An 18,623-nucleotide genomic window follows, 5' to 3' on the forward strand; every position below is an offset into this window, starting at 1 on the left:
ATCAAATGTTAATCAACAATGGTAATCAAGTGACAGTTTTTTCCCCGCTGTTTTATCACTATTATAACGCGACCTATCGATGTGGTGCATGTGGTCCATTCAGTGGAACAGTTTGCTGAAGTTTTTGAGAGAGGTGGATTCACGTGCTGGCATGAGGTCCATTCAGTGGAACAGTTTGCTGAAGTTTTTGAGAGAGGTGGATTCACGTGCTGGCATGTGGTCCATTCAGTGGAACAGTTTGCTGAAGTTTTTGAGAGAGGTGGATTCACGTGCTGGCATGAGGTCCATTCAGTGGAACAGTTTGCTGAAGTTTTTGAGAGAGGTGGATTCACGTGCTGGCATGAGGTCCATTCAGTGGAACAGTTTGCTGAAGTTTTTGAGAGAGGTGGATTCACGTGCTGGCATGTGGTCCATTCAGTGGAACAGTTTGCTGAAGTTTTTGAGAGAGGTGGATTCACGTGCTGGCATGAGGTCCATTCAGTGGAACAGTTTGCTGAAGTTTTTGAGAGAGGTGGATTCACGTGCTGGCATGAGGTCCATTCAGTGGAACAGTTTGCTGAAGTTTTTGAGAGAGGTGGATTCACGTGCTGGCATGAGGTCCATTCAGTGGAACAGTTTGCTGAAGTTTTTGAGAGAGGTGGATTCACGTGCTGGCATGAGGTCCATTCAGTGGAACAGTTTGCTGAAGTTTTTGAGAGAGGTGGATTCACGTGCTGGCATGAGGTCCATTCAGTGGAACAGTTTGCTGAAGTTTTTGAGAGAGGTGGATTCACGTGCTGGCATGAGGTCCATTCAGTGGAACAGTTTGCTGAAGTTTTTGAGAGAGGTGGATTCACGTGCTGGCATGAGGTCCATTCAGTGGAACAGTTTGCTGAAGTTTTTGAGAGAGGTGGATTCACGTGCTGGCATGAGGTCCATTCAGTGGAACAGTTTGCTGAAGTTTTTGAGAGAGGTGGATTCACGTGCTGGCATGTGGTCCATTCAGTGGAACAGTTTGCTGAAGTTTTTGAGAGAGGTGGATTCACGTGCTGGCATGTGGTCCATTCAGTGGAACAGTTTGCTGAAGTTTTTGAGAGAGGTGGATTCACGTGCTGGCATGTGGTCCATTCAGTGGAACAGTTTGCTGAAGTTTTTGAGAGAGGTGGATTCACGTGCTGGCATGAGGTCCATTCAGTGGAACAGTTTGCTGAAGTTTTTGAGAGAGGTGGATTCACGTGCTGGCATGAGGTCCATTCAGTGGAACAGTTTGCTGAAGTTTTTGAGAGAGGTGGATTCACGTGCTGGCATGAGGTCCATTCAGTGGAACAGTTTGCTGAAGTTTTTGAGAGAGGTGGATTCACGTGCTGGCATGAGGTCCATTCAGTGGAACAGTTTGCTGAAGTTTTTGAGAGAGGTGGATTCACGTGCTGGCATGAGGTCCATTCAGTGGAACAGTTTGCTGAAGTTTTTGAGAGAGGTGGATTCACGTGCTGGCATGTGGTCCATTCAGTGGAACAGTTTGCTGAAGTTTTTGAGAGAGGTGGATTCACGTGCTGGCATGAGGTCCATTCAGTGGAACAGTTTGCTGAAGTTTTTGAGAGAGGTGGATTCACGTGCTGGCCTACAAGCTTATTATTCCAGAAGTTCGTGGAACATCTATTCAGGCCTCGCGGAACACTAGATTTCCTCGGAGTACAGTTTGGGAAGCACTGCATTAGTGTAACCTAGTATATTGGTGGTGGGGGGGGTGCAATATTTCTATTAGTAAGAGAGGGGGAGGAGAAAGAGAGAACAGTAATTGTATTTGTCTTTCCTTTATTTTGAAATAAGATATCAAACCTCTGGCGATTTTCACCTCACCCACCCTCTGCCCGCCCGCCATTGTGCCTAAGTTTACAGGAGAATGCAGTTTATCTAAAGTTGGGGTAACGCCAAACATGAAGAGTATGGGAATAAATGGGGGGAAACAAAATAACAACATTTAGCAATATTTTTTTTTCATAACATTCAATTAGCAGACTATGGAAACGAAGATATGTATGCATGATGTGTTTAAATCAGCGTTTCTCAAACTGTGGGGGCGCGCTTTCTAGGGCTGGAGGCGAAACGGGCAGACACAATGGGGGAAAGGCACGAAATAGGTCTTATTCTTTTTCAAAGATTAAAAAAAAACAACTGTTGTATTAACATCGAAGTTATAAATCCATATTAGAATATTTAGAATAGTAAGTAAAAAAAAATCGTTTCCAATATTAACAAAATTAAATTGGTTTATTAAGTGACGTCGTTTCATTTAAGTAAGACCATGACCTTGCATTGTATTAAAACAAACATTTCATTACGACTTCGCCAATGCCATTCCACTGTCTAACCGTCTTTCTTGGGCCAGAGCAGTGGAATTTCCTCCCAGTGACGTACTATTGTTTCTGGAGACGTCTTTTGCGTGAACAAACCCGGTCCGTTACAAGACATCATGTTGAACATAAGGATGATAGTAGGACTACCCAAGCTAGTACAAATACGTATTACAAACAGTGGCGTAGCTAGGGATTTGGGGCCCGAGCGGGGGGGGGGGCTTGACCTCTTCAGGGGGCCCCTGCATTTTGACATTCGACATCATGTCATGAGATAAGGGCGTAATATTTAAACTAAAAACAAATTTTGGACACTCATTTGGGGGCCAGGGGGATTTTGAACACCCAGCCCCCCAACCCTAGCTGCGCCACTGATTTCAAACAAGAATTCTATACTGTCTCGAATGTCTCTTGTACTTCAGTATAAGCCCTCGAAGAGACTTTCTTATTTTAACTTTTTTTTTTAACAGCAATCTTCTTACTAATAAAAAATAGTTCGGTGTAGGCTCACACGAGAAAACTGTCTGAAGCGGTTGACGCAAGGGATAACGCATGAATGCCACACTATACAAGAGCAATCGTTTAAAACAATGCGTGTAAGTAGAACAGCTCATTTCAGCTTTAGTTCGTTTAAATATAGATCGTGTCACATCTGCTGGCTTTCCATTAATTGCCGACTTAGGTTCTAGTGGTAATGACTTCAAGTAAATCATTCAGAAAGTAAATCACTGAGAAAGTAAATCACTGAGAAAGTAAATCACTGAGAAAGTAAATCACTAAGAAAGTAAATCACTAAGAAAGTAAATCATTAAGAAAGTAAATCACTAAGAAAGTAAATCACTAAGAAAGTAAATCATTAAGAAAGTTAATCATTAAGAAAGTAAATCACTAAGAAAATAAATCACTAAGAAAGTAAATCACTAAGAATGTTAATCATTAAGAAAGTAAATCATTAAGAAAGTAAATCATTAAGAAAGTAAATCACTAAGAAAGTAAATCACTAAGAAAGTAAACAACTAAGAAAGTAAATCACTAAGAAAGTAAATCACTAAGAAATTAAATCACTAAGAAATTAAATCACTAAGAAAGTAAATCACTAAGAAAGTAAATCACTAAGAAAGTAAATCTCTAAGAAAGTAAATCACTAAGAAAGTAAATCATTAAGAAAGTAAATCATTAAGAAAGTAAATCACTAAGAAAGTGAATCATTAAGAAAGTGAATCATTAAGAAAGTAAATCACTAAGAAAGTAAATCACTAAGAAAGTAAATCACTAAGAAAGTAAATCACTAAGAAAGTAAATCACTAAGAAAGTAAATCATTAAGAAATTAAATCATTAAGAAAGTAAATCATTAAGAAAATAAATCATTAAGAAAGTAAATCATTAAGAAAGTAAATCATTAAGAAAGTAAATCACTAAGAAAGTAAATCATTAAGAAAGTAAATCATTAAGAAATTAAATCATTGAGATAGTAAATTTATCGAAAAAAAAAAGAACGGGTCGACTGAAGCTAGTAAGTGGCAGAGACACTGCTTTTGGAAAAACGAACTTTCAGGAAGAAAATGAAAACGTTCGTTTCACCTTATGGAACACCGTGAGAGGGGGAGAATCGTTAGCAATGTTATCATCCCCGTTATCTGTCTAGAGATCAATGAAAACAGACCACGTCATAGTATTGGGAACGAAAAACACGCGCTGGGTTTTTTTTTTTCAGTAAAAGTTTTTTTTTAAAGTCTTCTAGAGGAAATCTGTTATCTTTTTCTATTATTTTTTATTTCTTTCTTTTATCGAGACGTTGACCTTGTCTGTTTGACTGTTTATCTCTTGCCTGTTTTGAAGATCTAACATTTATTCTTTGTGAGGGCGAAAGAGAGCGAGAGAAGGAAGAAATAGTGAGAACAAGAGAAAAGGAAAGAGTAGAATTGAGAGAAGGTAAGATAGAATCTCCCTGTATTTCAAGTATTTTTTTAAACACATAGGACCATTGGTCGTATATGTTGGTGAGACCCTAGACCAGCGGTTCTCAACCTTTTAAGCTCGGCGACCCTTTTTACAATCCCCCAGTCTGTAGCGACCCCCCCCCCCCACCCCCGGCTCAGACAGACAGCAATAGAGGAATAGACTTTTTCGATGGTCTTTGGCGACACTTGGCAAATCGTCAATCGACCCCCAAGGTTGAGAACCCCTGCCCTAGACACTGATGTATATAAAAGCGACATGAAGCTCTTCAAAATCGACACTAACAGTTGGGGGAAAGTAGCACTGGATGGATCTACATGGATAGCGAGCAAAAAGGAAGGGTCCTGGATTGCAGGTGCTATACACAGTAGTAGAAGAAAGAAGGGAGAAAGTGCAGCGCCCCCTGGTGACTACAAATGTCTACACGCTATAGATCTATTCAGGTGAAATATAGAAGAGATCAAAGAACAAAAAGAATCATTTTTGCTAAAAAGATTGGAAAAATATCGCGCATGATTGACATAGATGTGGAGACATTTTAGTAGATTTTAGGTGGCGTGGACATATTTGAACAGATATGGACATATTTTAGCAGACGTGAACAGATTTTAACAGATATAGACAGGTTTAAGACAGATTTTAACAAACATGGACAGATTTTAGCAAGGTGAACAGACTTTGAAATCGTCCTTCTGACAGGGGAGAACCAAAGAAGTTTATTCAAATGAAATTTGAAAAACGATCTTCTCCGGAAAATCAAGCCATGAGTTATCCAATTCCTTCAAGGTAGTTGCTCTTGATCCGGTGTTAGAACAATGAAATTAAGGATGAATTGATTAAATTAATATGCAAATTTTCTAAAACCAATAAAAAGTTAATTAGAAATTAGTAGAAACACCTTTTAGAATACTTAGAAAAGGAGCACGGACATATGCCAATACCGACATTACGTAAGGTAGCTAAGGTCTCATCTTCAACAATAGAACAACATGAGTGATTCCATGCTGCTTACTCACCTTTCTCTGACTCCAGTCATAGCCTACTCATACCTGACCTTGAATTCATAGATCTGCGCAGTCTTACAATGTTCGTTTTTTTTTTTTCATTTTTTGTTTATTTTATTTTACTGTCTTTTATTCTTGCACTTTGTGTGTGTGTGTGTGTCACCTTTTTAAATATGTCTCCAAATCTGGATCAGATTTAGTATAGGTGTGTTTGTGTCAGCTTTGTTCAAGACGTTTAAAAGCGTGTCAAAAGTTGAATCAAAACGAATTGAAAAACAACAACAACAACAACACGATATTAGAAGAAACAGGTTCGTCGAGATACAGGAAGAACGAAATAAGAACATGCGTGAAGAAAGAGAGAACGGAGAGAGAGAAAGGAAGAATATGAAGGTATAAGAGAAGATAACGAAGAGAGAAGAAGTAAAGGCTAAATTTAAACAAAAAAAAAAAAAGAGTGAAGATGGAAAAAAAAACAAATGTAAAAGAAGAGATAGAAACAGTATCAAACAAATGATGGACGAGAATACTGAGAAGAGATTCTTGAGAATGAGAAATAAAAAGGGGGTGGGGGAGGAGGCTTGAACAAAATAGAAAAGGGAAAAGAACAAAATCGGGACAAGAAGGCCAGAAAGTGAGTTTGAGATGGAGAAAGAGAGAGAGAGAGAGAAAGAGAGAGAGAAAGAGAGAGAGAGAGAAAGAGAGAGAGAGAGAGAAAGACAGAGAAAGACAGAAAGAGAAAAAGAGAGAGAGAAAAAGAGAGAGAGAGACAGACGGGGACTGAGTCTGAACGTATTCAACCCAACAAGTTGAACAAACTAAAACGTTTCATTCATAATGTCCAGTAATTAATCATTATGCTTCGAACAGCTGCAATCTAAACAATAAAGATTTCATAATGGACTCAATCTGTTGCAGTTGGAATCTAGGGCTTATTACACGGCCTAAACCACAACACACACAAAACAATGAGCAGCTGTGACAGGGAGAAAAAAAACTTGCCCTGCTTGTTGATAAGATGTAAAGGCTGTTAAATATTTGTAGGCTACAATTGTGAGTTCTGAATATAGGCCTACCTAAAGTATATGATACTTTTATTTTATTTTTTCCATTTTTTTTTAGTCTTTATTTTATTTATTTTTTCAGTAGAAGATTACATCGCCAGAAACAGACAAGACAACCCTACACAACAATTCAGGTCGACATCGTTCAGGGGTCTTTCAAATTTGATGATCCATTAGGTTGTCTTTATTTATTGTTAAGGTTTGTTTCTGTTACATAGCCATGGAGGAATACAGAGCTGCCTAAGGATTTTCTGAATGACTTCTAGATCTAGATCTAGTTCTGGTCAAAAGGAGTTTGCATAAACTCGTAGCAAGAATCATTAAGAATCTGCATTATACAGAAAACATTCTTAGTACATCTTTGCTGTAGCTTGATGTGAGCAGCTGATATCATATTGATTTTTAATCTACTGGGGGGGGGGTATAGCGAATTGTCTGGTTGGATAAATAGATAGACGTAGAGTCAGATTGCAAGGACAAACTGAGGGAACATGGAAATAAAGTTGTTGGTCAGCATACAGCCAGATACAAAACGGCGGACAATAGATGGACAGACAAACAGGCATGTAGGTAAACAAATATCCAAATGGTAGACAGACAGACTGGTAGATAGAAAATATAGATAGATAGAAGATAGATAGATAGATAGATAGATAGATAGATAGATAGATAGATAGATAGATAGATAGATGGATGGATGGATGGATGGATGGATGGATGGATGGATGGATGGATGGATGGATGAAGGGAGGGAGGGAGGGAGGGACGGACGGACAGACAGACAGACAGACAGACAGACAGATAGATAGATAGATAGATAGATAGATAGATAGATAGAGAAAAAGTATAATACAAAACAATGAAACCTAAACGTTGTTTCAATGCAAACATCTTCTCCACAGTGACAGCATTGCCGCAGCTAGTGAAACTCCCAAAAACTGACATGCAGCAAGAATAAAACATCTAGAATGAATCTTGAAGACGAGCATTTAAAATTTACTGTATATAGCAATGGTCACTGCTCTCATAACAATGGTCGTTTCTCTTAGTAGTGGTCACTTCTCACTTAGCAAAGGTCACTTCTCTTTTAGCAATCGTCACTGCTTTTTTACCAATGGTCCCTGCTCTCTTAGAATGGTCACTCTTACCAATGGTCCTGGCTCTCTTAGAATGGTCACTCTTAGCAATGGTCGCTGCTCTCTTAGCAATGGTCGCTGCTCTCTTAGCAATGGTCGCTGCTCTCTTAGAATGGTCACTCTTAGCAATGGTCGCTGCTCTCTTAGCAATGGTCGCTGCTCTCTTAGCAATGGTCGCTGCTCTCTTAGAATGGTCACTCTTAGCAATGGTCGCTGCTCTCTTAGAATGGTCACTCTTAGCAATGGTCGCTGCTCTCTTAGCAATGTGAATCGCTCAGAGTTCTATTATAAAAGGAACACATGTTTGCCATGTAGTGTGTAATGCAGGCCTACTATATATAGAATGTTGGGAACGGTAAAGCAGTATGATCTCTACCTGCTATTTTTAGAGAATGATCGAATAGTTTATTTTTGGGATCTACACGGGCAGAGTTTAGCAAGAAGAGGACAAAACTGATGTCTGATGACTGAATGGCGACTGCAAGCAGATTTCAGAGAGTCGATAATGAAATTAACAATCCTGCAAATTATGTTTTGCTTATTGATGCACTGATATAGAAAGTCTTTAGCTATTTACAAATAAACGTTTCATTTAGAAACTGGATTTTCATCATAGTTATTAAATTGTTAAATGTGTTTTTTCATATTATATATATATATATATTGTTATAAACCTGGTGGTGGCACAGATGGGGGTAGTGGTACGTGTGTAGTCAGCCGACGCAAATCGCCCCAGGCCAGCGCTAGACGAGCGGTCAACCGTGACAGCTACGACGGTCAGCCGAGTCGAGTATCAACAGGACGGTTCGGGAAGGATCGCCGTCGTGAACAGAGCTCAGGAGCGTCACGAGAGTTGTAGTCATCTGACCACCTAGAAACGTCGAGCGGCGTTCTGTCCGGTTCGAGAAGGCCAGTAGGGACCCTATATAAGAGAGGAGGTGTCGCAGTCAAGACGGTCGAGAAAAGGGGCTCAATACAGCAAGGTTCAGAAAGGAGGTTCACGACAAGAGTTCAGAACACGGTCGACTACAGCACAGCTCAGCGGTGTGGTGTGCTGTACGGAGCATTACGACGGTTCAGTGCGGAGTACTATCAAGTACAGTTGAGACGAACGGCGTCTTGATCTTGGTCTGTGATCGAGTCCGACACAACGAGCCTAGTGTGTGAAGTCAGTCCTGAACTGTTGAACCCAGTGCAAGCCCGGAACGAGACGGAGAGGCCAGTGCAAGACGTGTTGCCAATTGTACAGTATGTTATTCATCAACTATTAAAGTGTTACGTTACTTTGGAGCCCTGAGTTGTCAAGTTCTTTAAGTTGGTGGTGTATGGTGCAGTTTGCAGAGAGCCTGGATAGTGAAATTCGTAACAATATATATATATATATATAAACACAAACGAAGAAATTATAGACAAGGTTACCATAGTGATTGAACCTCACGGTGACCTGCTAAAAATTGTAATAAAACGCAACCTAAAACTCTAAGGCCATATTACAAGGTCTTTGTGGCTCGCTAAGACCTTCCTTCAGGGAGCAGTACCAGGAAAAAGAAGAAGAGTCAGACAGAGAAAGCGATGGGAAGACAACATAAAAGAATAGATGGGCCTGCCATTGAAAGAGATTCTGTCCAAGGTAAAAGTCACAGAGGAATGGAGAAAGGCGGTTGACAATTTTTGTGTGGTGCCCCAACGGTCCAACAGACTAAGGGCTAGGTATATATATATATAAACGCCTTCACATGAGATTGCGCCATGTACATCCTATTCCCAACCTTGCCACAAGAACGTTACAATAGACAACTCATACATGTTATTCATTCACATTAAGACCCAGACTCTATAACGTATATAGATCATAGATGTATATATTGGATCAAAAGGCATTGCGCATGTATGTAGCTTAATTAGATCATAACTGACCCCACACGTCACACACTCTCACGCGGTCGCGCGTGCACATTCACAAAAAACACACATGAAAAAAAAAAGCGAAGCTAAAAAAAACAAACAAAAATGAGCAAATCAATCAATAAATAGCAATGAAAGCTGGAAGGCCTATAATATCGTGGCGGCAAAGCTGTTATATATGGACAATAGTAGGATAGACAAAAAAAATAGAGGCACAGTAGGCAGTGAGCATTACCCTGAGTGTAGAGAGTTGTGTCTTCACCGCCTAGCTACAACATGGCTGAATCGATGACATAATAGGGATCGAAGACTGTCCATCCTAACGCTGTGGTGTCCACACGAGACTACAACTCTACGATCCTCAAGAGAAAAAGCACACGAATTGCGACATCATCCACAAGGTGGGCACAGCGATATCCTCAGCAACGAATACGAAACAGAACCGAAATCCGCACCAACATCAGAATGGCACATAATCTCCAACCCTTTGAAGTCCTCAACGCGCAGAAGACATATTTGTTTCCATACTCTCGAAAAGTGCCCCTATCTATCGCATGCAAACCATGCATCTGTGTAGCATTAAGAACAGAATACAAGTTATTTTAACTATGCACAATTTAATTTATATATATATATATATAAAGAATGAATAGCAAGAAGCATGTATAAAGACCTATGGCCTTTGTATCCTCAGAGATGAAGAATTCACCACACACGAAGTTTATAGCGCACGTTCATATTTTGTTCTCGCTTTTTATCTGGGCATCTTCATAAAATCGAACCAGGTTTGGCCGCCATCTTGGATCGCCTGACGGTGAATCCTTGTCGCTTGGAACAGCGCTCGGAGACGTTACACTGCTAGTACCGAGAGTGAGGAGAGAGAGGGGGGGGGCGGGCTGGGAGCAAGGGAGAGGGAGAGTGAGGATGAGAAAAATAGTGTTATGGCGAGCGGATGGATAGTGAGGGAGTGGGGAGGGCTGATATTGAGGGTGGGAGAAAGAGGGAGGTGGGTGCGGGTAGAAAGACAGGGTTTGAGGAGAATCGCCTGACCATAGTGTTTGTTTACTTTGGAACTGAGGCCCGTTGGGCGTTCAGATATAAGCGATTCTTTAGATATGCGGTTGTGTTTGCTTATGTCCATGCACGCGTGAGTGAGTTCTGCTCTGCACGCGCCTTATGTCAGAGTGAGTGTCCATGAGGTGGTTTGCTTAAGGTGGCTGTGTGAAGAGATGCCACAGTGCTTTGAGAGCAGTGGTTTTAGGTTTGTAAGGACATAAGTCTTTGAAGAGCCATCACTGGCCTAGATACAATGTTATTTCATGGGGTCACATGTGAACAAATGGGTGGGAGAGGGGGTATCACCTACCCATATAACTCAATTTAAAAAGGGAGATTTAAAAATAAAACGCTTGCTCACTAGAGAAGGTTGGAGAGTGTGGGTTAATTGGTATCAAAGTGTCCCCTGGTACTTACCCGAGTCATCCTACATAGGTAACAGTTTTTACAAAGCTCATATCAACATTGTCTTCCGAGACAGAAGGAGCCATATATATATATATATATATATATATATATATATATATATATATATATATATCAACTCATTCCGTCTCTCTGGTATATATTTTGTACACGTTATTTCCAGGGTTCGAATCCTGGTGAAGACTGGGATTTTTATTTTGGGATCTTTGGGTGCCTCAGAGTCCACACCTGACCATAGATGGAGAAAAGTAAAGGCGGTTGGTCGTTGTGCTGGTCACATGACACCCTCGTAATCCGTAGGCCACAGAAACAGATGACCTTTACATCATATGCCCTATAGACCACAAGGTCTGAAAGGGGAACTTAACTTTGTTTAAAGAATTCATTAACAATAGAAACGTTACTACCTCGAGTTGGCCACGAAGACAACATCAAAGGTGTGTCATTTTGGTTTGTAGATTTCTGGATTTTTGTCTAAGGTAATTTTACTCCGTTACTACCGAATCGCATTCGGAAGTCAGTATTCTTCATTGTATATAGAGAGTTTTTTCCCAGTGTGGCCAACGAGCAAGTTAATTTTTTTCCCCACGATATACATCAACTGTCAAATTTCTGGGAAAATTGTTAGAGCCGTTTTTGAGAATCGCGTCCACCATCCCAGCTTCTTCTCGGGTTTCCACGAAAAGACGAACTGAATAGAGGTATTGTAATAAAGGGAATGAGAGCAAATGTAACAAGTGCTCTACTTCTTTTTATCTTATCTTATCTTACATAATACAGACGTTACTTCAAAAAAGATGATTACATCCTACGCGTCATGCATTTAGTCATGCATATTAACCAATGACTTAAATTCTGCCAAGTCACTGGTTTTCCTGGCTAGCTCAGGCAACCCATTCCATGCTCTAATAGCACTAGGGAAGAAGGAGCACTTGTACAAATTTGTCCTAGCATATGGGACGAGGAATGTGCCTTTCTCTTTGTCTTAATATTTATATTTTTAATAAACATGACATGCTAGTAGATTTAGTAATACTATAAAAAGCTATATCAAAGCTTGAAGACGGTAGGGGCCTGCAAAGGACCTCACTAAAATCCGGCATGTTAGTAGCACTACGATTCCTATGACTGTATCACTGTGTATTACTTATCTTGTTGGTGTGACCTAGTGATTTAAAGATCTTGCTTTACTTTGCAAGATTGTGTTTCTATGCATGTTTTCCAATTTGACTTTATACGACTTTGTGTTTGTATGACCTTGTGTTTGTGTGACCTTGTGCTTATATGACCTTGTATTTGTACGGCCTTGTACTTGCAAGAATTAGCACTTGTATGACCTTGTGTTTTATAACGTGTTCGTGCATGAATGATCTTATCTTTGTCTGACCTTTTTTTTATAACCTTGTGTTTTGTATGAACTTGTGTTTCATAACACAGCGTTTGCGTTTGTAAGACTTTATTAATTTATTTTTTAAGACCTTGTGCTTGTATAACCTTGCATTTGTATGACCGTGTGCTTGTATGACTTTATGTGCCTATGACCCTTGTGCTTGTATGACCTTATGTGAATATGACCTTGTGCTTTATGACCTTATGTGTGTTTGACCTTGTGCTAGTAAGACCCTATGTGTGTATAAGCTTGCGCTTCCATGACCTGGTGTTTGCATGACCGTGTATTTTATAAATTCAAGTACCTCTTTAGCATTGCATTTTCAAATAGATTCTCTTTTAGTTTTCTCAAACAAAAGTGTTTTCCTATAAGATAGTAAATATTAGAGCTAACATTTTTATGTATCCATTATACACAATCCAACTGTACTGATAAGCTATGTATTTTAGATCTGATAGTTTTTGTACATTTTTTCAGCACCCATGATTCAAATTTCTAGGCTCTCTGCTGTATCAGAAACTTTTTTTTTATTTTAGTTGGCGACAGTGGTTTTCCAAAATTGTATCCTTGGCATTACTTTTAATTCTGCGTATATATATATATATATATATATATATATATATATATATATATATATATATATATATATATATATATATATATATATAGGTCTGTGATCTGATCATTATTGGATAAGACTTTGTTTCCTTTTCCGTTTTCCAGTCTAGGTATTATGTATATAGGCTTGTGCCCTAAAGCAAATGTTCATATGCAAAAACTTTCTCCGCCATCAGTACCTCCCGTTTACTAGGTAGATTACCTTCAAGGGTACGCGCAGCTCTGATAAATAAATTCTGTCTCGCTGTACATTTGTGTGAGTAATGACCCAGGCAATGATTCTCGGCCTCAACGTGGCACTCTGCTGGAAGCGGTCGTTAGCGGAGATGATTGGGCCAATAGGCAAGAAAATCAGAACCCCCATTGGGGTGCCTAAGGATCGAGTCCGTTGCACTGGCTTTACGAGCTCTCGATAATAGGGATGTAAAATCTTACATCTGGTTGGATCTTTTCCAGACAGACGTTTGTTCAAACAACAAGCAGATGGAGGCAAGCTTCCATACAGGGCTGGCTTTAGACATAGGCAAACTAGGCAGCCACCTAGGGCCTCCGATTGTGGGGGGTTCCTTGCACGGGACTCTGAACAATTTATTTAGAGAAAAAAATATCGAAATTTCTGTCCAATGTCAATTTGTCTACCTATTTTTTGTGTCTATGTCAAGATTAGTCTACCTATTTTTGTGTCTATGTCAAGATTTGTCTACCTATTTGTGTGTCTATGTCAAGATTTGTCTACCTATTTTTTGTGTCTATGTCAAGATTTGTCTACCTATTTGTGTGTCTATGTCATGTTTTGTCTACCTATTTTTGTGTCTGTGTCAAGAACTGTCTTACTATTTTTTTTGTCAAGATTTGTCTACCTATATTTGTGTATTTATAGTTCTCTACTTCGCTCAACCATGCGGGACAAGACCCACGCACGCCGACTCTCTAACCCTCGATGAAAAGGTCATGGAAAGATAACTATTTTATTTCTGCAAGTCGCACTAGAGTTACCCCACGTAACTTTCTCGGCGGCGGAGAGCGCAGCTCAGAAAAAAAAGAGAGGGAAGGGGGGGGGGGTGAGGGCAAGCAATCTTGTCACTAAATTGCGCGTATGTTACGCCGCGGGTCAGCTCGTTGCATTATATTTCTTTTAATGAATGTAAACCGGATCCTAGAAATCAGAAGAGTTAACAGATTGGATGAATGTGTTTAGTCTTAGTATGAACATCTCCCGATAAAATGAGGTCTTTCCAATACCTACTTTATAAGTGTTACCAGTGCGTTTCCCCGTTCTTTATTTGTGAACCCCCGTGCCCAAACCAACTATATTTAAATGGATAAGAACGCAAATTCAATCTGTTTAAAACAATATGTAATTTCTGCGTGTGTTTCGTGTGTATTCACGTGGGAGAGGGGGAGGTCCTTACAAAACAAACTTTGTATAGTTTGGGAGTAAAGTGACAATAAAACATGCAAATAGAAAAAACAAAGCCTAACTAGCGAAATATATTTAAAAATCCATAAAAAAAACAAAGCTTATCCAAAGGGGAAGAACTCCGTCCTTAAAATTATATCTACTAATAATTTACAAGCTATTTCCCTTATTCGATATTTAAAAAAATAATTACCAATAATTAATTGGCTAATTGAGTATTTTTTGTTTATTGATTAATGTTTTTGTAAAGTACAATAAATAATAGTTTAAATTATCAACTTGATCGGAGAAATAGCGTTGACAATTATTTAAGGGGACTAAACCCAACAAATTCAGACATATATGTGAATACTGAAGTATTATTTTCCCTTGTTTTTATTAAACAAAATAATGAATTACCAGAAATTAATCGACTAATTGGTTACTTTTTGTTTTATTGATTCATGCCTTGTCTATATTAATAAATAATTGTGCGAAGTTTCAGCTTGATCCGAGAATGGGTGTGGGAGAAATAACGTGTAAACACTATTTACCAGAAAGACAGGATGAGTTGAGATAGGCTTGTAAATAATCAAATACTCAGAAAGATAAGATGAGTTTCATGCCTGGAAAACCAACGACTTGGCAGAGTTTAAGCCAACACTGATTAACATACATTTCTAGATTGACATATGAAATACGTAAGAAGTAATTATCTTCTCTTTTGATATACTTCTATAATTTATAAGATATGAAAATATACCATTCATATACAAATAAAAATAAACGCATCCATAGAACACTGAACTATAGGAACATGATCTGACATTGATATCAGATTTATTTAGAGATATACACGATTGAAAGGACAATTGACAATACAGGAATAATCGGAATATTTCCTTTCCGAACCTCACCACTTTTCCCACCCTTTTACAAAGTTATATCAACTCTTGGAGGCGGGGTGGCTGAGCGGTAAAGCGCTTGGCTTTCAAACCGGAGGTACCGCGATCGGATCCTGGTGAAGACTGGGATTTTTAGTTTCGGGCACCCCTGAGTCCACCCAACTCTAATGGGTACCTGACATTAGTTGGGGAAAAGTAAAAGTGGTTGGTCGTTGTGCTGGCCACATGACACCATCGTTAACTGTGGGCCACAGAAACTGATGACCTTTACATAACCTGTCCGCTAGGTCTGAAAGGGGAACTTGACTTTGACTTACTATATAAACTCTTACTGTCGATCTGTCTGCCTAAAAAAAAGTGTGTGCACTGTTTTTTCCCAAACCCAATTTCGAATCAAACTGAAACGGTGCACAATTATTTCTTTGACATGACAAAACAAGAATCAACAAAAAAAAAAAAAAAAATTATTAACCTATTAGTTTGGTATCTCCAACAAAGGAAAGAAATTGCACATGACTGATGTGTTGCTATAAGTTGAATTAGACCCCTTTATACTTTGTAGGTCGCCTCTTTAAAGTTTGAAGCTAACAACAGATAACTATAATACCTACTATTTTCATAAGCGATTCCTAGGCAAAGTGGTTAGTGTACTGGCTTGAGGAGGGAGAGGAGGCTTTAGCTCTCGAGTTCAAATCCAGGGTCACATTTAAAAAAAAAAAATTATTCAAAAAGCAATCACCCAGATACACCCTTCTTTCTCCCCCAACACCTTTCCCAATTGGTCAAGGCAAGTAATATAGTCATATTGTATTGAGAAAGATAGCAACATGAAACTGCGATAAACAAAAACAATTGGTACAAATATAATTAATCGCACAGATTTATAATTGTTCGTCTGGATCTATTACAAATTTAATGACATGACTGATCCAGACTAATGGATACAACTACGCTTAATATAAGCTTTTGTTTTTTTAAAACGTATTTTCTGTGGTTGTTGTTTTTTATTCCTAATGACAAAATATTTAGGAAAAAACTCTGAGTACAATATAAAATATTTGAAAACAAACATCCCAGAGACCTTTCTTTAAGTGTGTCGACTACTCTCTATAATGCCTTTGTATAATTCATAATTCGTACTTTGTGAATTATTACAAACAAGCCTATAAATGAGTTCATACAGAAGTTAATGTGTAGGTCAGTGCTTTCAAAAACGACCGGAAATGGAACAACACATTTACTTACGGTGTGTAAACATTCAAATATTTTGGTTGCTATCTAAACACACAGAGACGAAGAGAAATAATAAATCCAAAATGAAGAATTGAACACGGTAGCTCGTGAGTAGGTCATTGCTCACAATATTCTGTGCAAAGAAATATGATTTCTCTCCCTTCACGTAGCTTAACTAATCGGTAATCTCCCTTTTTCTTCCATACTCATTTTTTTTCTCTCCCTCTCTTCTTTCTCTTCTCTCCTCCACTTTTTTTTTCCTTTTTCTTTTTCTTTACTTCCAATGTTGTTGTTTTTTTTAATTATTTTCTTCTGCAGTATTATATCTACATATAAATGACGTATATAGATTTTATCTTTACATATATAAAAGACTGCATCCCCCCTACGTTACCAAACCACTGATACTTATTCACAGAGGACCACTACACTATATGTTCTCTGCCTGTACGCTTGCCGACACCAGGCCTGCTGGGAGAACAGAGTAGTAAGGGGGAAAGGAGGGAGGGGTTGTTCACACGAAGCCTTGCTCGTGAGGAGAGAGTTCTGCCGAGAAAAGAAGAAGAAGAGATTTGGCGGTGAAGAGGGGGGGAGAGATTTTTTTTTCAGAAGCGAGGGAGGATTTATTGGGTATGTGGGTGAGTGAATGACTTGCTGAGTGAGTGAATCGATGAGTGGGGCAGTTAGTGGGTTAGTGGAGTGAGTGGTTTCAATGGTGAGTGAATGACTTGCTGAGTGAGTGAATCGATGAGTGGGGTGGGTTAGTGGGTCAGTGAAGTGAGTGGTTTCAATGGTGAGTGAATGTCATGCTGAGTGAGTGAATCGATGAGTGGGGCGGTTAGTGGGTCAGTGAAGTGAGTTGTTTCAATGATGAGTGAATGACGTGCTGAGTGAGTGAATCGATGAGTGGGGTGGTTAGTGGGTCAGTGAATTGAGTTTTTTCCAAAGGTGAGTGAATGACTTGCTGAGTGAGTGAATCGATGAGTGGGGAGGTTAGTGGGTCAGTGGATTGAGTTGTTTCAATGTTGAGTGGATGACTTGCTGGGTGAGTGAATCGATGAGTGGGGCGGTTAGTGGGTCAGTGAAGTGAGTTGTTTCAATGTTGAGTGAATGACTTGCTGGGTGAGTGAATCAATGAGTGGGGCGGTTAGTGAGTCAGTAAATTGAGTTGTTTCAATGTTGAGTGAATTACTTGCTGGGTGAGTGAATCGATGAGTGGGGTTGTTAGTGGGTCAGTGAAGTGAGTTGTTTCAATGTTGAGTGAATGACTTGCTGGGTGAGTGAATCGATGAGTGGGGTGGGTTAGTGGGTCAGTGAAGTGAGTGGTTTGAATGGTAAGTGAAAGGGGGAGTTTTCATTTGAGATGTATTAGAGATAAGTCTTTGAAAAAAACCATTGAGATTCAAGTGAATGTGTTCCTGAGTGAGGTGTGAGACCATGTAGTGTAAGTCTAGAAATGAATTTGTTGTTAGAAAAAAAAAAAAACTCGTTTGTAGTGTACACCTATTTTATTATAAAGAGTGTGATGGCTGAGTGGTAAGGCGATTGGCTTCTAAACCAAATAATCTTGAGTTCGAATACCTGTGAAGACTAGGATTTTAAACTTTGGGAAATTCAGGACGCCCTTGGTTCACCCAACGAGCTACTGGCTACCTGACCACAAGGTCTGAACGCGATATCTTGACCTTTTTTTTTGTACCTATTTGCTTATATGTTTGTTTTATTTTATTTATTTATTTTTCACCTTTTTGTTTATTCAGTGGTGGCCGATGTGAGAAGAGTCGCTTAGGTTAATAAATGTTTTCTATCTATATGTCACATGACATACACTAGAGGAACACGATCGATCTATTGGTGCCGGACATTCTTGTGGGGAAACAATTTTTTGTGAGATAATCATGTTGTAATCTCAATAATCATGTTGTAATCTCAATAATCATGGTGTAATCTCAATAACCATAGTGTAATCTCAATAACCCTATTGTAATCTCAATAATCATATTGTAATCTCAAAAGTCATAGTGTAATCTCCATAATCATGGTGTAATCTTCATAAATCATGGTCTAGGCTAATCTCAATAATCGCGATGTAGTCTCCTCAATAATCATGGTGTAATCTTAATCATAGCATAGTCTCAATGGAATATTCTTGTCTGTGTTGCTAGCCAAAATGCTAAGAAATGTTTTTGTTTGT

At 39.0% G+C, this 18,623-nt stretch overlaps 1 protein-coding gene and 1 long non-coding RNA gene across 5 annotated transcripts in view; one reads left to right on the forward strand and one right to left on the reverse strand.

Moving 5' to 3' along the window:
- LOC106057284 (uncharacterized) overlaps window positions 1–16,895 on the reverse strand; it is a 93,196-nt gene extending 76,301 nt beyond the window's left edge. For 2 of the 4 annotated variants that reach the window (XM_056014141.1, XM_056014140.1), the window contains exon 1: window positions 9,638–10,235. The gene's annotated coding sequence lies outside the window, so the exon portion shown is untranslated. Of the gene's footprint in view, window positions 1–9,637; window positions 10,236–16,441 lie in introns of those variants that run through there. The other 2 variants (XM_056014142.1, XM_056014143.1) reach the window with 2 other exon arrangements.
- Window positions 3,842–8,106, forward strand: LOC129923393 (uncharacterized). The gene is made up of 3 exons (XR_008775349.1): window positions 3,842–4,266; window positions 6,444–6,931; window positions 7,264–8,106. It is a non-coding gene; the product is annotated as an uncharacterized LOC129923393 (long non-coding RNA).
- Window positions 16,896–18,623: the final 1,728 nt, after the last annotated feature.

The sequence above is a fragment of the Biomphalaria glabrata genome, chromosome 16, assembly GCF_947242115.1.
Source record: "Biomphalaria glabrata chromosome 16, xgBioGlab47.1, whole genome shotgun sequence".
Lineage (NCBI taxonomy): Eukaryota > Metazoa > Mollusca > Gastropoda > Planorbidae > Biomphalaria > Biomphalaria glabrata.